This window comes from Pipistrellus kuhlii, unplaced genomic scaffold (assembly GCF_014108245.1).
Source record: "Pipistrellus kuhlii isolate mPipKuh1 unplaced genomic scaffold, mPipKuh1.p scaffold_m20_p_33, whole genome shotgun sequence".
Classification (NCBI taxonomy): Eukaryota; Metazoa; Chordata; class Mammalia; order Chiroptera; family Vespertilionidae; genus Pipistrellus; species Pipistrellus kuhlii.
The window spans coordinates 3,863,424-3,881,737 of record NW_023425533.1 but is presented as its reverse complement, the minus strand read 5'-3'; the positions used below and the strand labels follow the sequence as shown (position 1 = coordinate 3,881,737).

Here is an 18,314-nt window from a genome sequence, read left to right as displayed (position 1 = left end):
TGGATGTAGTCCCATTTGTTTATTTTCTCTTTAGCTTCCATTGCCCTAGGGGCAGTATCAGTGAAGAAGTTCTTTTGGCATATGTCTGAGATTTTGCTGCCAGTGGATGCCTCTAGTATTTTTATGGTTTCCCATCTTATGTTTAAGTCCTGTATTCATTTTGAGTTTATTTTTGTGTATGGTGTAAGTTGGTGATCTAATTTCATTCTTTTGCATGTCTCTGTCCAATTTTCCCAACACCATTTATTGAAGAGACTGTCTTGACTCCCTTGTATATTTGTGCCTCCTTTGTCAAATATTAATTGAACATAGTGATTTGGGTTGATATCTGGGTTCTCAATTCTATTCTATTGATCTATATGTCTGTTCTTGTGCCAGTACCAGGCTGTTTTGAGGACAGTGGCTTTGTAATACAGCTTGAAATCTGGTATTGAGATCCCTCCTACTTTATTCTTCTTTCTCAGGATTGCTGTGGCTATTCGGGGTCTTTTATTGTTCCAAATGAACTTTTGGAGAGTTCTTTCTAGGTCTGTGAAATATGCCATTGGTATTTTAGTGGGGAGTACATTGAACCTATAAATTGCTTTGGGAAGTATGGACATTTTGATGATGTTGATTCTACCAATCCATGAACATGGTATGTTCTTCCATCTGTTTACATCTTCCTCTATCTGTTTTTTCAGTGTCCTGTAGTTTTCCACATATAGGTCCTTTACTTCCTTAGTTAAGATTATTCCTAGGTATCTTAATTTTTTTGGTGCAATGGTAGATGGAATTGCTTTTTTAGTCTCTGTTTCTGTAAGTTCACTGTTGGTGTATAAAAATGCCATACATTTCTTGGCATTAATTTTGTATCCTGCTACATTGCCAAATTCATTTATTAAGTCAATTAGTATTTTAATGGAGTCTTTTGTTTTTTTTATGTACAATATTATGTCATCTGCAAATAAGGGCAGCTTTACTTCTTCTTTTCCAATTTGGATGCCTTTTATTTCCTCATCTTGTCTAATTGCAATGGCTAGTACTTCCAGTACGATGTCAAACAGGAGTGGTGAGAGTGGGCATCTCTGTCTTGTTCCTGTTTTTAGAGGGAATGGCTTTAGTTTTTGCCTATTGAGTGTGATGTTGGCTGTGAGATTATCATATATAGCTTTTATTATGTTGAGGTATGATCCTTGTATTCCTACCTTGTTGAGAGTTTTTATCAGGAAAGAGTGTTGGATTTTATCAAATGCTTTTTCTGTATCAATTGATATGACTATATTATTTTTATCTTTCAATTTGTTTATGTGATGTATCACGTTTATTGATTTGCAGATATTGTACCATCCTTGCATTCCTGTAATAAATTCTACTTGGTCATGCATGGTGTATGATCTTTGTGATGTTCTGCTGGAGTCGATTTGCTAGAATTTTGTTGAGGATTTTGGCATCTATAATATGTCCATGAGAGATATTGGCCTGTAATTCTCTTTCATTGAGTTGTCTTTTTCTGGTTTTGGTATTAGGGTGATGCTGGCTTCATAGAAGGAGTTTGGAAGTATCCCTGCCTCTTGAATTTTTTGGAATAGTCTGAGGAGGATAGGTTTTAGTTCTTCCTTGAATGTTTGGTAAAACTCTCCTGTGAAGCCATCTGGCCCTGGGCTTTTGTTTGCTGGAAGCTTTTTGATGACTGTTTCAATTTCTTCTCAAGTTACTGATCTATTGAGATTTTTAGATTCTTCCTGATTGAGTTTTGAAGGTTGTATTTTTCTAGGAATATGTCCATTTCCTCCAGGTTGTTCAGTTTGTTGGAATAGAGTTGTTCGTAGTATTTTGTAACAATCCTTTGTATTTCGGCGGGGTCTGTTGTTATTTCACCTCTTTTGTTTCTGATTTTGTTTATTTGAGTCCTCTCTCTTTGTTTCTTGATTAGCCTGGCTAGAGGTTCATCAATCTTGTTTATACTTTTAAAGAACCAGCTCTTGGTTTTGTTGATCTTAAGTATTGTTTCTTTGGTCTGTATGTCGTTTATCTCCGCTCTGATTTTTGTTCTTTCCTTCCTTCTGCTTACACTGAGCTTTTCTTGTTGCTCTTTTTCTAACTCTTTGAGTTGTAGAGTTAGATAATTTGTTACTATTTTTTCTTGTTTTTTGCAGTAGGCTTGTAGGGATATGAACTTCCCTCTCAAGACTGCTTTTGCTGTGTCCCATTGATTTTAGATTGTTGTGTTTTCATTGTCATTTGTTGCCAGGATGTTTTGAATTTCTTCTTTGTTTTCTCTGGTAACCCAGTCCTTGTTTAATGGCATGCTGTTTAGTCTCCATGTGTTTGATTTCTTTGGATTATTTTTATTGTAGTTAATTTCCAGTTTTATGCCATTATGGGCTGAGAAGATACTTGATATGATTTCTATCAACTTGAATTTGAAGAGACTTTGCCTATGTCCCAAAATGTGGTCTATCTTTGAGAATGTCCCATGTGCAGTTGAGAAGAATGTATATTCTGCGTCTTTGGGGTGGAATGTTCTGAAGATGTCGATTAATTCCATCTGGTCTAGTGAGTCATTTAGGATTGATATTTCTTTGCTGATTTTTTGTTTAGGTGATTTGTCCAAAGGTGACAGTGGGGTATTCAAATCTCCTACTATGATTGTATTGCTATTAATCTCTCCTTTAATGTCCTCCAGCAGTTGTTTTTTTTTTTATGTGTAATATTTGGGTGCTCCCATATTGGGTGCAAATATGTTTACAAGGGTATTTCTTCTTTTTGGATTGCTCCCTTTAGTATTATGAAGTGGCTTCATTATCTCTTGTTATGTCCTTCACTTTGAGGTCTATTTTGTCAGATATAAGTATTGCTACCCCAGTGTTTTTTTCATTTCCATTCGCCTGGAAAACCTTTTTCCATCCCTTCACCCTCAGTATGTGTGTGTCTTTTTCTGAGGTGGGTTTCTTGTAGACAACAGATATATGGGTCTTGTTTTCTTATCCAATATGTTACCCTATGTCTTTTGATTGGAACATTTAGTCCATTTACATTTAAAGTTATTATTGATAGGTACTCATTTGATGCCATTTTTATTCTATAGCCCAGTGTTCCTTCTTCGCTTCCCATTTCTTTATTTATACAGTAGACCCGTTAGCATTTCTTGTATTGCTGGTTTGATGGAGATAAATTCCTTCAGTCTTTTTTTGTCTGTGAAGCTCCTGATTTCCCCTTCAGTTTTGATTGATAGTCTTGCTGGGTACAGTATTCTTGGATTCAGACCCTTCCTTTGAATGACTTTGTATATTTCATCCCATTCCCTTCTGGCCTGATAAGTTTCTGTTGAGAAATCAGTTGTTATTCTGATGGGGGTTCCTTTGTATGTAACTTTCTGTCTCTCTCTGGCTGCTTTTAAGATTCTTACTTTGTTGTTGGTGTTTGCCAATTTAATTATAATGTGCCTTGGCATCGGTCTTCTGGGATTCATTTTGCTTGGGACTCTTCAAGCATCTTGGATTTGTGTGGGTTTTATCTTCACTATCTCAGGAAAGTTTTCTGTCATTATTTCTTGTAATACTTTTTCCATGTCTACCTCAATTTCCGTTCCTTCCGGAACCCCTGTTATTCTAGTATTGTTTAGTTTTGTATTGTCCCAAAGCTCCAGTATGCTCTCCTCCTGCTTTTTAATTTTTTTTTTCTAGAAGCTGCTCTAATTTGGTATTTTTTTCCATCTTGTCTTCTAGCTCACTGATGCGGTCCTCTGCTTCTTCTAGTCTATTCTTGATGCTTTCTATTGAGTTCTTCATGTTTGTGATGTCATTTTTCATTTCTTCTTGGTTCATCTTCATTTCCTCTTAGTTCTTCTTCAATTCCTCATGGTTCTTCTTCATTTCTTCTTGGTTATTGTCAAATTTCTCTTCCATTCTTTTTAGGCATCTTATGATCATTACTCTGAATTCTTGCTCTGGTAGGTTTCTTGCCTCTAACTCGTTTACTTCCTTTTCTGGTGATTCCTGCTTTTCTTTCATGTATGAGCTATTTCTTTGTCTGCCCATGGTCTCTCTTTTTAGGATGTCGGGTTATGTGGTTATCTTTCTCCTGCATTGATTTAAAAGCACAAAATACAACACTACTAGGTACAACGCAAAAAGCACTGAACAAGAATGTATTTGCAATATTAATAACCTCTACTAAAGGTGACCACTAGTGAAAGGCAAATTAGGGGATAGGAGAGAAAGAAGAAAAGGGGGGAAAAAAGGAAAAAAATGAGTGATAAATAATTAGATAGAAAAAGAAGAAAAAAATAATGTCGAAATGAAGTTGGGACACAGGGAGAAGAAAAAGAAAGAAAGAGAGAGAGGGAGGAAGCAGACCAAGAGAGAAAGGGGAAACAAACTATATTTATATATGTGTAGAAAATTCCCATAGAACAACCACCAATTCCAGCAAATGCCAGCAATAATTCTTGGATATTAATACAAACTACAATATCCACTATTATTAAGCAAGGCTATGATAAACAGAAGTAAAAAACAAAGGAATTTAAAAAATACTTAGCAACAAAACAACACAAGAATAAACCTAACAATTTTACTAAAAATCATAAAAATTCACTGTGATCAATATTCATGCAAACAACAACAAAAGGACAGAGAGAACAGTGGTTTTTGGTGTGTTTTTTTGTTTTGTTTTGTTTTTTTTAACTAGTTAATATAGTGAAGAGAGTGGTCTTTATACACTTGGAGCAGGGGATTGGAAATTAGGTCTATAAGTATGGTGAGAGTTTTAGCAGGGGGTATACAGAAAGAATAGGGAAAAACTAAAGCCGGAAAGGGATAAGATAAACAGGAGACAAAAGGCGTAAAGGTTAGTAAGAGAGTGATGTCGTACAGGTCCAGTTGAGATAGCGTTGAACGATGCTATAGAAGAGATTAAAATAGAATGAAGACTAATCCCAACGTAAAATAAAGAGAAAGTAAAATTGTTCTGAAGAAAAAAAAAAGAGAAGAAGATAAAGGAAACAAAAAATGCAAAATAGCAATAGTAATAATTATTATTGAAATTGAAAAATATAATAATTGGAAAGGTAAAATCAAGTAAGGAAAAAAGGAAAATAATTGTTTCTTAAGTAAAAGATGTAAAAAATGAAAATAAAATAAAGAATAGAAAAATTAGCATAAAAATGTCCAGTAGTGGTCATTCACTTCCTCTGTTATTCTATTTGGCACGCCTGATTCTCAGTACAGACAGTATGACAGTTCCCAGCATTCCACTGTACCTAAGTTTTGTAAGCTAGTCCTTAATTTTAAATAGGCTATTTCTTAGTTATTTGTGTCCATTTATTTTTTATTAATTAAAAGTAATAAAACTTTTTTTTTTAAAAGGAAAGCAAAAAAAGGGGGGGGGTCAGTTTGTAATTCAGCCTCTAGGTGGCAGTGTTTCTGGTTTGACTTCCCAGTCTTTTTGGTTGCTCTAGCCTTCTTTCTCTGTGGCTCTATGTTTTGTCCTGGTAGGCTGCCAGGGTGCTGGCTCCCAAACTGTCTTTTTTCGCTCTGATCCCCTGTTTCCAGGAAGGCAATTTCCCCCTGCAGTCTCCCTGGATATGCCAAACTGGGCAGTCCTTCCCTAGTACTCAGAAGCAAGGGTGCGAAGGGGATCAGGCACAGGATGTGTCTGCGCCAAGGTGTCCAGATGTTCAGCTTTAGGAGGGATGGTCCCGATTCTTAACAATTTGTCCCGCGTCCCTTGGTATTTTTAAAAAAGACCCAATTTTGGGGAAGATCATGCCAAACCCAGCGCTGGGTCTTGCAGCTCGCAATTCTCTCTGCAGCCGCTGTCTCTTTTGGCGCAGCTCCAGGCGCAGGGCCACGTGGGGCTAGGGTCACTCATGGCATGGGGCCCGCTGGTGGCACGGGACTGCGCGGGGCTAGGGTCGCTCCTGGTGCAGGGCTGCTGGGACATGGGGCCTTTGGGGGACGAGGTGCTGGGGCGCAGAGCCGCGGGGGCGCACCTTGGGTACAGTCGCTGCCTGCGCCCCGGTGACCCAGAACCCTCATGTTTTCCCCGCAAACTCTGACCTTTCCATGAGTGATTGAAGAATTCCCTTGAATCCACGTGTTTGCACCGATTGGGGCGTCATAGCTGTTCGGTGGTCTCGTCTGCTGTGGGTTTTCCAGGCCTCAGAGAAGGTCCTCCTTTCTTGGTAAGATGGCGTAGCCTTCCCCCTGAGCCCAAAGCTCTGGGTGAGGTCGCTGCCAGGGCAGTGCTGGCTGCTTGGTCAGGAAATCCTGTCCAGATGACCCTTATCTTTTTTTTTTTTTTTTTTTTTTTTTTTTTTTTGAGTTCTGCTACCCCTTAGCTTGCCAATCTATACTCCCTTAGCGACTTTTAGAAGCTGATTCTATCTTTTCTGGGACTAGGCTCAGAACAAATCCATCTGATCAGTCGCCATCTTGTCTCCTCGAATAATTTCCCACCATTACTATCTTTATCATTCCCTGCATTCCTCTGGTTAGTAATAAACTTGGGTGTGTTTTGTGTTTTTTTTTAAAGTTTATAAACAATTCATATTTCATTTTCTGAGTTACCTATTTGTATCTTTTGGCCAGTTTTGTCAAGATATTTTTTTCTTTTACAGATCTAATCATTTCTTTTCCCTAGAAGGAGAATAAGATGTGTGTGTACTACATTGTTTCTTTGATAATGAATTTAATATCATCTAATAATATATGTATAACTAAAAATAATTATGCTAGAACAATATGTTTTCTGTTTTTCTTTTTAAAATATTTTTTGTATTGCTTTCAGAGGAAGGGAAAGGGAGAAAGAGATAGAAACATCAATGATGAGCCAAAGCTGGTTTGGCTCAGTGGTAGAGTGTCGGTCTGTGGACTAAAGGTTCCCAGGTTCGATTCCGGTCAAGGGCATGTATATTGGTTGCGGACACATCCCCGGTAGGGGGTGTGCAGGAGGCAGCTGGTTGATGTTTCTCTCTCATGGACGTTTCTAGCTCTCTATCTCTCTCCCTTCTTCTCTGTAAAAAATCAATAAAATATATTAAAAAAGAAAAAAAAGAAACATCAATGATGAGAGAGAATCATTGATCAGCTGCCTTCTGCACACCCCACACTGGTAATTGAACCCACAACCCAGCTATGAACCCCGACCAAGAATCAAACTATGACCTCCTGTTTCATAGGTCAACACTCAAACATTGAGCCATGCAATCTGGGCGCTATGTTTTTTATTTCACGACCAAAGATATTTTTATAACTTTTGAAAATCTTTTAATCTTTACCTGAAGTACTTGCAAGTAGGCTAAGGTAAAGAAAAGATTGGGGCTGGCTAGAAGCAGTGTTACCTGAGTGTTGTTTTTTCAGGGAGGGAAGTAATTTTTAAGAACTACAAGTTGAGAGAAAAGTAGATTTACAGTTGTTTGTATAGAAAATCATACAGTAAATCAAAAAATGGGCAATGAACCTAAATAAATATTTTTTGAAAGAAGACATAAGGAAGGCCAAGAGACATATGAAAACATGCTCAAAGTCACTAGTCATCCAAGAGATGCAAATCAAAATGACAATGAGATATCATCTCACACCTGTCAGAAAGGCGATCATGAACAAATCAACAAATGACAAGCACTGATGAGGATGTGGAGAAAAAGGAACCCTCATGCAATGCTGGTGGGAATTCAGACTGGTACAGCCACTGTGGAGAACAGTATGGAGTTTCCTAAAAAACTAAAAATGGAACTCCCTTTTGAACCAGTGATCCCACTTCTAAGAATATATCCCAAGAAACTAGAAACACAGTCAGAAAGGATATATGCAGCCCGATGTTCATAGCAGTACAATTCACCATAGCTAAGATTTGGAAACCGCTTAAGTGCCCATCAGCAGATGAGTGGATTAAAAAACTGGTACATCTACACATTGGAATACTATGCTGCAGTAAAAAAGAAGGAATTCTTACCCTTTGCAGCAGCATGGATGGACCTGGAGAGCCTTATGCTAAGTGAAATAAGCCAGTCAGAGAAAGATAAATATCATATGATTTCACTCATTTGTGGAATATAATGAACAACATAAACTGATGAATAAAAACAGATCCAGAGACAGAGAAACATCAATCAGACCATCAAACCTCAGAGGGAATGTAGTGGAGAGGAGAGGTAACGGGGAAAGATCAACCAATGGACTTGTATGCGTGCATAAAAGTTTAACCAATGGACACAGACAAAAGGGGGATCATGGCATGAGTAGGGGGAGTGTTGGGGAATAATAGGGGTTAAGGACACAAATGCAATACTTTAATCAATAAAGAAATTTTTTAAAAGAAAGAAGAAAAATCATACAGTAATTCTATCTAATAAAAGAGTAATATGCAAATTAACTATCACCCCGCTACACTCACAGGCCATGCCCACCAGCCAATCAGGAGAGAATATACAAATAAACCCAACCAAGATGGCTACCAGCCACAGAGAGCAGGAGGGAGTCTTGGGTTTTTCCAGCAATGGAGGAAGCCAAGCTTTCCGCCTGGCCTTGCTGGCCTAGGCCTCCACTCAAGTCTACAAAGTTTCAATGATAGAAGATACATAAATCCAATCAGAAATGGTGGCAGCCATGGAGCTGGAAAGAGCTGGTTTTAGGTTTAGGCTAAGGTTGCCCCTGGCAATGGAGAAAGCCAAGCTTTGCACACACCCTGGCTGGTCCAGGCCTCTGCTTAAGGCTACAAAGTTTCAATTATAGAAAATACATAAATTCCAACAGAAATGGCTGCCACCACAGAGAAAGCAGGAGGCTTGGCTCCGCTCCAGGCTACAAAGTTTCAATTGTAGAAGATAAATAGACCCCAGATCCCAGAGCCTCTGCTTGGGTCACCAGGGGATGTGGCTGACCTGAAAACCACAAGCCCCTTGCCCAGGCCACCACACACCCCAAGGGAACCCCCACCCTGATCCAGGACATCTTTCAGAGCAAACCAGCCGTCCCCCACCCATGTACCAGACCTCTATCCTATCTAATAATATCCTATCTAAGAAAATAGTAATATGCAGATTGACCATCACTCCAACACTCAAGATGGCTGCCCCCATGTGCTCAAAGATGGCTGCCCCCATGTGGACACAAGATATTGGGTCGGCAAGTAAGTAATTGCGGGTTTCACACATATATGGCTTCAGTTGAATTTTTAGGTTTGCAGACGTAGTACAAATGTAAAACACATTTTGTTATTTGATAGTTGGCTATTCAGCTGTTAATCAGTAAAAAAAAGTTTTTTGATCTGTTTTGTAGTTTTCGTTTGGCGTTCGTTGAAAAATGGAAAATCAAAAGGAACATTTTCGTCATATTTTGATTTTTTATTTCCACAAAGGGAAAAACGCATCGCAAGCTCATAAAAAGTTATGTGCTGTTTATGGTGACGAAGCCTTAAAAGAACGGCAGTGTCAAAATTGGTTTGCCAAATTTCGTTCTGGTGATTTTTCACTCAAAGATGAAAAACGCTCTGGTCGTCCAGTTGAAGTTGATGATGCCCTAATCAAAGCAATAATCAATTCGGACTGTCACAGTACAACACGTGAGATTGCAGAGAAGCTTCATGTATCACATACATGCATTGAAAATCACTTAAAACAACTTGGCTATGTTCAAAAACTCGATACATGGGTTCCTCACGAACTGAAAGAATCACAGTTAACGCAACGCAATAGCAGCTGCGATTTGCTAAAGAAACGTAATGAAAATGATCCATTTTTAAAACGACTGATAACTGGCGATGAAAAATGGGTTGTTTACAACAAAATCAAGCGGAAAAGATCGTGGAGCAGGCCAGGTGAACCAACTCAAACAACATCAAAAGCTGATATTCATCAAAAGAAGGTTTTGTTATCAGTTTGGTGGGATTACAAAGGAATTGTCTACTTTGAACTCTTACCACCCAACCGAACGATCAATTATGATGTCTACATTGAACAACTAATGAAATTAAACAATGCAGTTGAAGAAAAGCGGCCCAAATTGACAAATCGAAAAGGTGTTGTATTCCATCATGACAATGCAAGGCCACACACATCTTTGGTCACTCGGCAAAAATTAATGGAGCTTGGTTGGGATGTTTTGCCACATCCACCATATAGTCCTGACCTTGCACCATCTGATTACTTTTTGTTTCGATCTTTACAAAACTCCTTGAATGGTAAAAATTTCAATAATGATGATGATGTCAAATCGTACCTGATTCAGTTTTTTGCTAATAAAAACCAGAAGTTTTTTGAATGTGGGATTATGATGCTGCCTGAAAGATGGCAAAAGGTCATTGATCAAAATGGGCAATACATTACAGAATAAAGTTATTTAGTTCCATGAAAAAATTGTCTTTGATTTTCTTTAAAAAATTCGCAATTACTTACTTGCCGACCCAATAGCTACCACAAGATGGGTAGCAGGGTAGGAAAGTTGGGAGGGACCAGGCCTGCAGGGAAGGGCAGTTGGGTAGGACCCAGCCCTGCAGGGAAGTGCAGTTGGTGGGGGGGTGGGGGGACACAGGCCTACAGCGGAGGGCAGTTAGGGGCAAACAGGCTGGCAAGAGAGCAGTTAGGCATCAATCAGGCTGGCAGGGGAGTAGTTAGGGGGTGATCAGGCTAGCAGGCAGAAGTGATTAGGGGCAATCAGGAAGGCAGGCAAATGAGCAGTTGGGAACCTGGATTGGGTTGAGGGATAACCCCTCACCCACATGAATGAATTTCATGCACTGGGTCTCTAGTTGATAGGTAACAATACAAGAATAAGCTCTGTTTTGCATACTCACAACTGTAAACCTACATTTACTCCACCCTGCATTTTAAAAACACAAATATGCCATCTGAACCAATAGCCATTTAATTCAAGCTATAGAGCTATGCAAACATCACACAATCCAGTTTAGAACATTTCCATTACCTCAGAAAGTTCGCTCTTACTTGCTTGTGGTTAATTGATATTTATACACATAACCCCAGACAACCACTAATCGACTTTCTGTCATTATAGATTTGCCTTTTCTGGAGATATTATATGAATTGAATCATATGATATATGGCCTTTTGTGTCTGGCTCAGTGTTTTCAAGATTCTTCTATGTTGTAACATGTTTTAGTATTTTATATCTTCTTACTGCCATGAGGCATTCCAGTGTATGGACTGGACTACATTTTGTTTATCCATTCATTAGTTGATTGACAAGTGTTTTATTTTCCCATATAGTTTTAGCTCTTACTTTTAGATCAATAATCCACCCTCTTGATTTTTTGCATAGTTAGAGGTAAGGGTTCAACTTCATTTGTATATAGACATCCAGTTTTCTCCACATCATTTGTTGGAAAAGTCTGCTTTCTTCCATTAAATTGACTTCACATCTTTGTCAAAAAATAAAATGACAATAAATTCAAGGTTTTTATTTCTGGATTTTTATTCTGTATAATTGATCTCTCTGTCTATCCTATGTCAATACCACACTGTCTCAATTACTGTAACTTACTAGTAAATTTTAAAATTGGGTAGTGCAATTCCTGCAATTTATTCTTCTTTTTTCAAGATTGTTTGGCTATTGTGGGTCTTTTACCTTTCCATGTAAATTTTAAAGCTTGGCTCTTTCTACAAAAAATAGCCTGCTGGAATTTTCACAGAGATGACATTGAATTTATAAATCAATTTGTGGAGAACTGCCATCTCAACACTACTGAGTCTTTCTATCCATGAACATGGAAATCTCTCTATTTAGTTGGTCTTTAGTTTCTTTTAGCAATATCTTGTAGTTTTAAGTATGGAGCTCATCCTTCATTTGGTACATTTATTACTAAGTGTTTAATTTGTTGATGGTATTGGGGATGGAATTATTTTCTTAATTTCATTTTTATATTGTTCAGTACAATTACGTTTTTTTTTTTTCTGGGGCTATATTTATTTATTTATTTATTTATTTATTTATTTATTTTTAATAAATCTTTATTGTTTATATCATTACAAATGTTCCTCATTTTTTTCCCCTCCATTGCTCCCCTCCACCAGATTCCCATTCCACCCTCTGCTCTTTCCCCATCCTCCATTGTTCTCATCCATAGGTGCACAATTTATGTTCAGTCTCTTCCCGCAACCTCCACTACCCTTTCCCCCAAGAATCATCAGTCTGCTCCCCTTCCATATCTCTGATTCTATTATATTCACCAGTTAATATTGTTCATGATGTTTTTTACTTCCATTGGTTTTTAGATTCACTTGTTGATAGATATGTATTTGTTCATAATTTTTATTTTTATTTTCTTCCTCTTCCTAAAGAACCCCCTTCAGCAATTCATATAATTCTGGTTTGGCGGTGATGAACTGCTTTAGCTTAAATTTATTTGTGAAGCTCTTTATCTGGCCTTCTATTCTGAGTGATAGCTTTTCTGGGTAGAGTATTTTTAGCTGCAGGTTATTGTTATTCATCACCTTGAATATTTCTTGCCATTCCTGTCTGGCCTGCATGGTTTCTGTTGAGAAATCAGCTGACAATCATATGGGTGCTCTTTTATAGGTAACTACCTGCTTTTCTCTTGCTGCTTTTAAGATTCTCTCTTTGTCTTTTGCTCTTTGAATTTTAATTATGATGTGTCTTGGTGTGGTCCTCTTTGGATTCCTTTTGTTTGGTGTTCTGTGCACTTCCTGGACTTGTAAGTCTATTTCTTTCACCAGGTGGGACAAGTTTTCTCACTATTTCTTTCAAAATGTTTTCGGTATTTTGCTTTCGGTCATCTTCTGGGACGCCCATAATTCTGATGTTGGTTCGCTTGAAGTTGTCCCAGAGGTTTCTTACACTATCTTCAACTTTCTGTATTCTCTTGTCTTCTTGCTTCTGCGGAGGAGTGTCCACTGGCTCTTTGTGTTCCAAATCTTTGACTTGATTCTTGCAATCTTCCATTCTGTTTTTAGGACTCTGTATAATATTTTTTATTTCAGAGAATGTATTCTTTATTTCTAGCTGATCCTTTATTATTTCTAGTTGATACCTTTTCATATCTTCATAGGTCTTGTTTATTTTATTGGCCTTTTCTAGGAGATTCTTGAAAAACCTTATAAGCGTGGTTTTGAACTTTATATACAGTCGCTTTTTGTCCTCCATTTCTTTCGTTTGTGATCTGTTTCCTTGTCTCGGCATTTTCGCTGCTTCCCTGAGTTGGTAGGGTGGGAGGATCAGCTATATCTATGCCAGGAGACAGCCTTATTTGTCTAGACTTGGAAAAACTGCAAGAGCCTCTGTGCTCAGCTTGGATGGGGCAGAGTTTCAGGGTGGAGCCTACAACATTGGCTTCCTGTTAGTCCCGCCCTATGAGGTTCCTAAGTCTCAGTGTTCCTCAGTGTCCTTTGGTACTCACTGCAAGCACCGCTGAGAGAAAGGTGCCCTTGAGTTTTGCCCACTACCAGACAGTCTAGTTTATCCCCCAACGAGCCCTCAACTGGGGTTCAGTGCATTTGGAAGTGGGGTTAAGAGCAGTCTGGAGCTTATGTCTCCTTCCCACTAGGGCAATCCAGTGGCTCAATGAACAGTCTATCCTCTGTGTGAAATATGTGTGATTCGGGGGCTCCGCCTTTCGTTACTCCCCTGAGCTTCCGCCTTACAGCCCAGATTCTGTCTATATGAGCCTGAGCCCGAGGGTCTCGTCCAGAACTGGGGTTCAGTGCAGTTGGAACTGGGGCTCAGCACAGTCCAGAGCTTTTGTCTCCTTCCTGCTAGGGCAATCTAACAGCTCAGTCAACAGTCTGTCCTCTGCACTCAATGTGCGCAACTTCAGGGCTCCGCCTTTTGCTGCTCCCCTGAGCTTCCACCTTACATCCCAGATTCCTTCTGTTTGAGCTTGGGACCCCACGGTCTTGCCCAGAACTGGGGTTCAGTGCAGTCAGAATTGGGGTTCAGCACAGTTGGGAGCTTTTATCTCCTTCCTGTTAGGGAATACCAGCCAGGCACTCAGCCGCCCCTCCTCTCTGGCTCGGTCCTTTCTCCATGCATGCACCATGTCTTTGTACCTTAAGCTTGTACAGCTCCTCTGATTTTCCTTCTGGTTTTCTCTTTCCTTCTAGTTGTAGAATTTTCAGTCAGTCAACTTTCCTGTAGTTCTGGATAATGTCCATTTTGTATTTTAGTAGTATCTTTTTGAAATTGTTGTGTGAGGCTGCAGTTAGATGTTTACCTATGCTGCCGTCTTGGTTTCTCCACAATTATGTTTTAACTAGATGCCTGGTGCATAAAATTCATGCACAGGAGGGGAGCGTCCCTCAGTTTGGCCTGCACTCTCTCTAATCTGGGACCCCTCGGGGGATATCTGACTACCCACAGGGATTGGGCCTAAACCAGCAGTTGGACATTCCTCTCGCAATCCAGGACCACTGGCTCCTAACTGCTCACCTGCCTGCCTGCCTGATCTCCCCTAACCACTCTACAAACCTGTATGATTACCTCTAACCACCCTCCCCTGCCAGCCTGATTGCCCCTAACTGCCCTCCCTTGCCAGCCTGATTGCCCCTAACTGCCTCTGCCTTGGCCCCCACCACCATGGCTTTGTCTGGAAGGAAAACCATATGACCAGAAGATGTCCAGACAACCAGAAGATGTCCTGTCAACCCGGTCTAATTAGCATGTTACCCTTTATTAGTATAATAATAATGTCAAAACAATGATAATGTCAAAATTTGTATGGTATATTTCCCCTCCAAATTTTAATTAATTACTAGCATTCAACTTATAGTAATGATATATAATTTAGTAGGCCTGCAGGAACCAATCATTGAAACCTATCACTGGACAAGCACTCGAGGTAGTTAACTGCCTAAATGCAGTTTTGCCCTTAAAGAATGAAATTCCTAAAAAATTTAAAGTATGTTAATACAGAAATAGTCATGGGAATTCAATTTGAAGACATGACGAAATGTTTATAGTAAAGCTAACTTAATAATGCTGATTTATGTTTCTTGATATTTTATTGATTCTTAAAATTTTTATAAAATGTACTGCTTTGCATTTAATAATTTAATAATTTCTTTCGGCCTCAAGTTAATGGTTTGTTATAGTGTTTATTTACATTACTATCACATTGAAAAATGTTATATAGGGAGAAAATTTTCACTCTGCAATTAGTTATTACTAAAAAAAGGCAATGTATTTTGCCAGGCTCAATGTACATTGTTTTTCTAGCCAACCATTATTTAAATAAGTTGTTCATAAAGTGTGATCTTACAGTGCCTATAAGATAGGATGAATTATTATACTTTAAAAACTGAATAATGTTTGGGCCTTTCTTATTGGCTGAATAAACTTAAAGTATATTGATTCAAATATTTAGTTTTTTCCTTAAAGTTTTTCTTAAATCTTTGGCACCAGTTATTGCTTATCAATTAATGAGCATTAATGAATACTAAAACAAATGGTCAAGTTTATCTGTGTATATTAAAAGAAAAATTCTGATTGTTATGCTTACTTCAAAAGCTTGAAGTTGCTGTTTTACATGGTAAAATTAATGGTATTTGTGTTTCTTTGCCCCTAAGAAAATCTAACGACCACAAAGTTAAAGAAATCATTAGAAGGGAATAGAAATGTGAATATATACAGTGTATTAATTTGCTTATAGGCCACCAAAGACCTACAAAAATCTAAACTCTCAATTTAATGACCATCCGTATGGCACTTTTATGCTATAATGTGTAAAAAAGCAGTTAACACATTTCTTCAAGAAAACATAAATGTCAAGTAGATTGTTATATGCTGGAAAGCTAGGGAGAGCAAATCAAGAACAGTCTTATCTACTGTTTTTATAGTTTCCAAACAGAAAGACAAATACCTTTCTGTAACTTTATAATACTTAGAGCTGTAAAACACACACACACACACACACACACACACACACACACACAAAAAAAAAAAAAAAAAAAAAAAAACAACCACACACACAACATGTAAGGTTCTATAAATCATATGTTGAAGAGATGATGTAAGTTATGTTCCTGGTCTATTTTTTGGTCTCAGATTAATGATGCATCATGACGTTTACCCCCTTTAGGCATGCTGCAAAGGAAGGCAGAAGAGGTAACACAGGTTTTCCAGGATCATCTTCACAAGGAGCAAGAACACAATGCCAGGATGGCTTTTAGTTAAATGATCATGTCTTCAGCGTGTTATTTTTGGTTTATAAATTATCTACAAATTTTGATGACATTAAATGTAGTAGTAGTACATTATATACAATAGGTATATAATGTTTGGTTGCAATAAAGTATGTATGTGTTTAGGGTGTTTTTTTTCTATTTAAAGATTGTGCTGTTGAGAATTGTACTGTAGTTTGGCTTTTAGTATTAGCAAATCAAAGCTATATTAACCTTTTTGTCTAGGAAGCAGCCTGTTAGATGTTGACTCTGTTTTGTAATTAAGTAATATATCCAGTATCACAGTATAGTGCTGTTTATATAAAATTTTAGTTTGCATAAATTAGATATATGTATGCTGCTTCTTGATTTAGGCAAGTTATAGCACCTAATCTGTTATTCCCACTCCTCCATTATTTTTGTGTATATTAAAAACTATATGTCAAGATTTTCAAATTATCATTTAGAAGCAGGTTTCCCTTGTAGAAAAACAAATTTTCCTGCCATTTACCAAAAGTAAACTCTTGGAGGAAGAAAAAAAAAACTGTATCACAGACAATTACTTGCCAAAAAATAAATGCCAGCAAGTCTTCAGGTACCTGTTGTGAAGTAGTAGTATATACTATAAAGTCTCTCTCCTCAAAGAAAGTTTCTATCTAGCTTGAGATGTAATTAATACCTATCTGTATAGAAATAATATAGACAATACAAGGGAGTGTGGAGTGAGTCACAGAAAGTGTGCTATAGAAAAATCTGAGATGGGAGGAAGAGTTAAAGTGGATTTGGGACTTGAATTAGGTTATTTTTGAAATGCCAAGGTTCAGGCAATTTGCTTATTTTTTATGTACAGTTATGCTGGTGTTTGACTTGGTTTTAGCATATGATTCATAGTTATTCATTTCTATATTTGTTCATTTGTTTTTCAAGAAAAAAAACTTGTTCTTAGCTTGAGAATAATCTGATCTCTTGTGTTTCATGTTTGACCTAAGTCACAAATAATGGTGATATCCTAAAAAATAAAAGTATAACACTAAAATAAACTACTTGAAAGTTTTTTAGTGGCTAGTACTTAGTTTTCTAGAATTACTGAGCTGAATTTCTGTTGTACTGAATGTACATGACCATCCTGAGGGGTACATATTAAGGGAAAAATATTTTTCAAATGAGTAGTAGTAATTTTCATCACCTATGAGTAAACTAAATATCAGAACGTACCCAAACTTTTTTCTACCCAAACTTTTCAAATTAGCAGCTTCTTATTAGGTAAGTTTTTGTTCCCACTCAAAAATATAAAATATGAAAATAATCTAGACACTAATTTTGTGAATGATTTCTGTGGGTAAAGCGCTTTAGAATATAATCTTGTTATTTTATTTTTGAGTCTAGTATTATTAAATGGTATTATACCCTAGATGGAGTCATTTTAGTATTGTTTTTGGAGAGCCAACTCCAGTAAGATAGACTTTTCATAAATTAAGTTCCACATTCAGTATTGGAATAAATACTGGATTTTGTCTTGATGCTTCTAAATCAACTAGACAATTTCATTTGGACATTATATTTTCTCTATAACATGAAAAAGTTGGACTATGTGAAGTTTTTCCCAACTGAAATAAATGACTTTTCATTTCTTCAAAGTTTTGTGATTTTTAAAATGTCTTTTCATGACCAGTAAGTGCTTATTATAAAGTTCCTTAGTAGGAGACAAAATGGCGGAAGAATAGATAGGCAGATTCTGAGACTTGCCCCGAAGCAGAAAGAGATAGCAGCTGACGGTCTTGTGCTGTAAGTGTTTATTAGCAAGCCAAGAGACAGCTGAACACCAGAAGAAACTTCTGGGGGGCCGCTGAACAGGGTGCCCCTCACAGGGAAGCACCCACACGGGGCGAGGTCCCTTCCCGGAACTACCTACCGGCTTGGACAGGGAAATCTCGCCATCTTGTAGGGAAATTGAATCATGTCAGAGGCCTGAATATCCACAGCCACAGCAACCACCAAGCAGCTGTGACCCCCAGAACACTGATCCCAGGGGTTGCGAACACTAGGACCCACAGGAGTGCCCCACCGCATGGCAAAAAGGTCAAACTTCGCAGGGAGAGGGTGAGTGAGTGCTTGCGGAGAAGACCAAAGCCTGCGGGCAAAGGGCTCATGGAAACTGGAAAACAGGGGCAGTGATTACAAGTAGAAGCCCCGGCTG

The 18,314-nt window shown here is 38.0% G+C and overlaps 1 long non-coding RNA gene across 1 annotated transcript in view; it reads left to right on the top strand.

Annotated features, from left to right (window-relative positions):
• LOC118731872 overlaps positions 1-17,727 on the top strand; it is a 42,545-nt gene extending 24,818 nt beyond the window's left edge. The window contains exon 3 of the long non-coding RNA XR_004991989.2: positions 16,036-17,727. This is a non-coding gene — a long non-coding RNA (uncharacterized LOC118731872). The remainder of the gene's footprint in view (positions 1-16,035) is intronic.
• Positions 17,728-18,314: the final 587 nt, after the last annotated feature.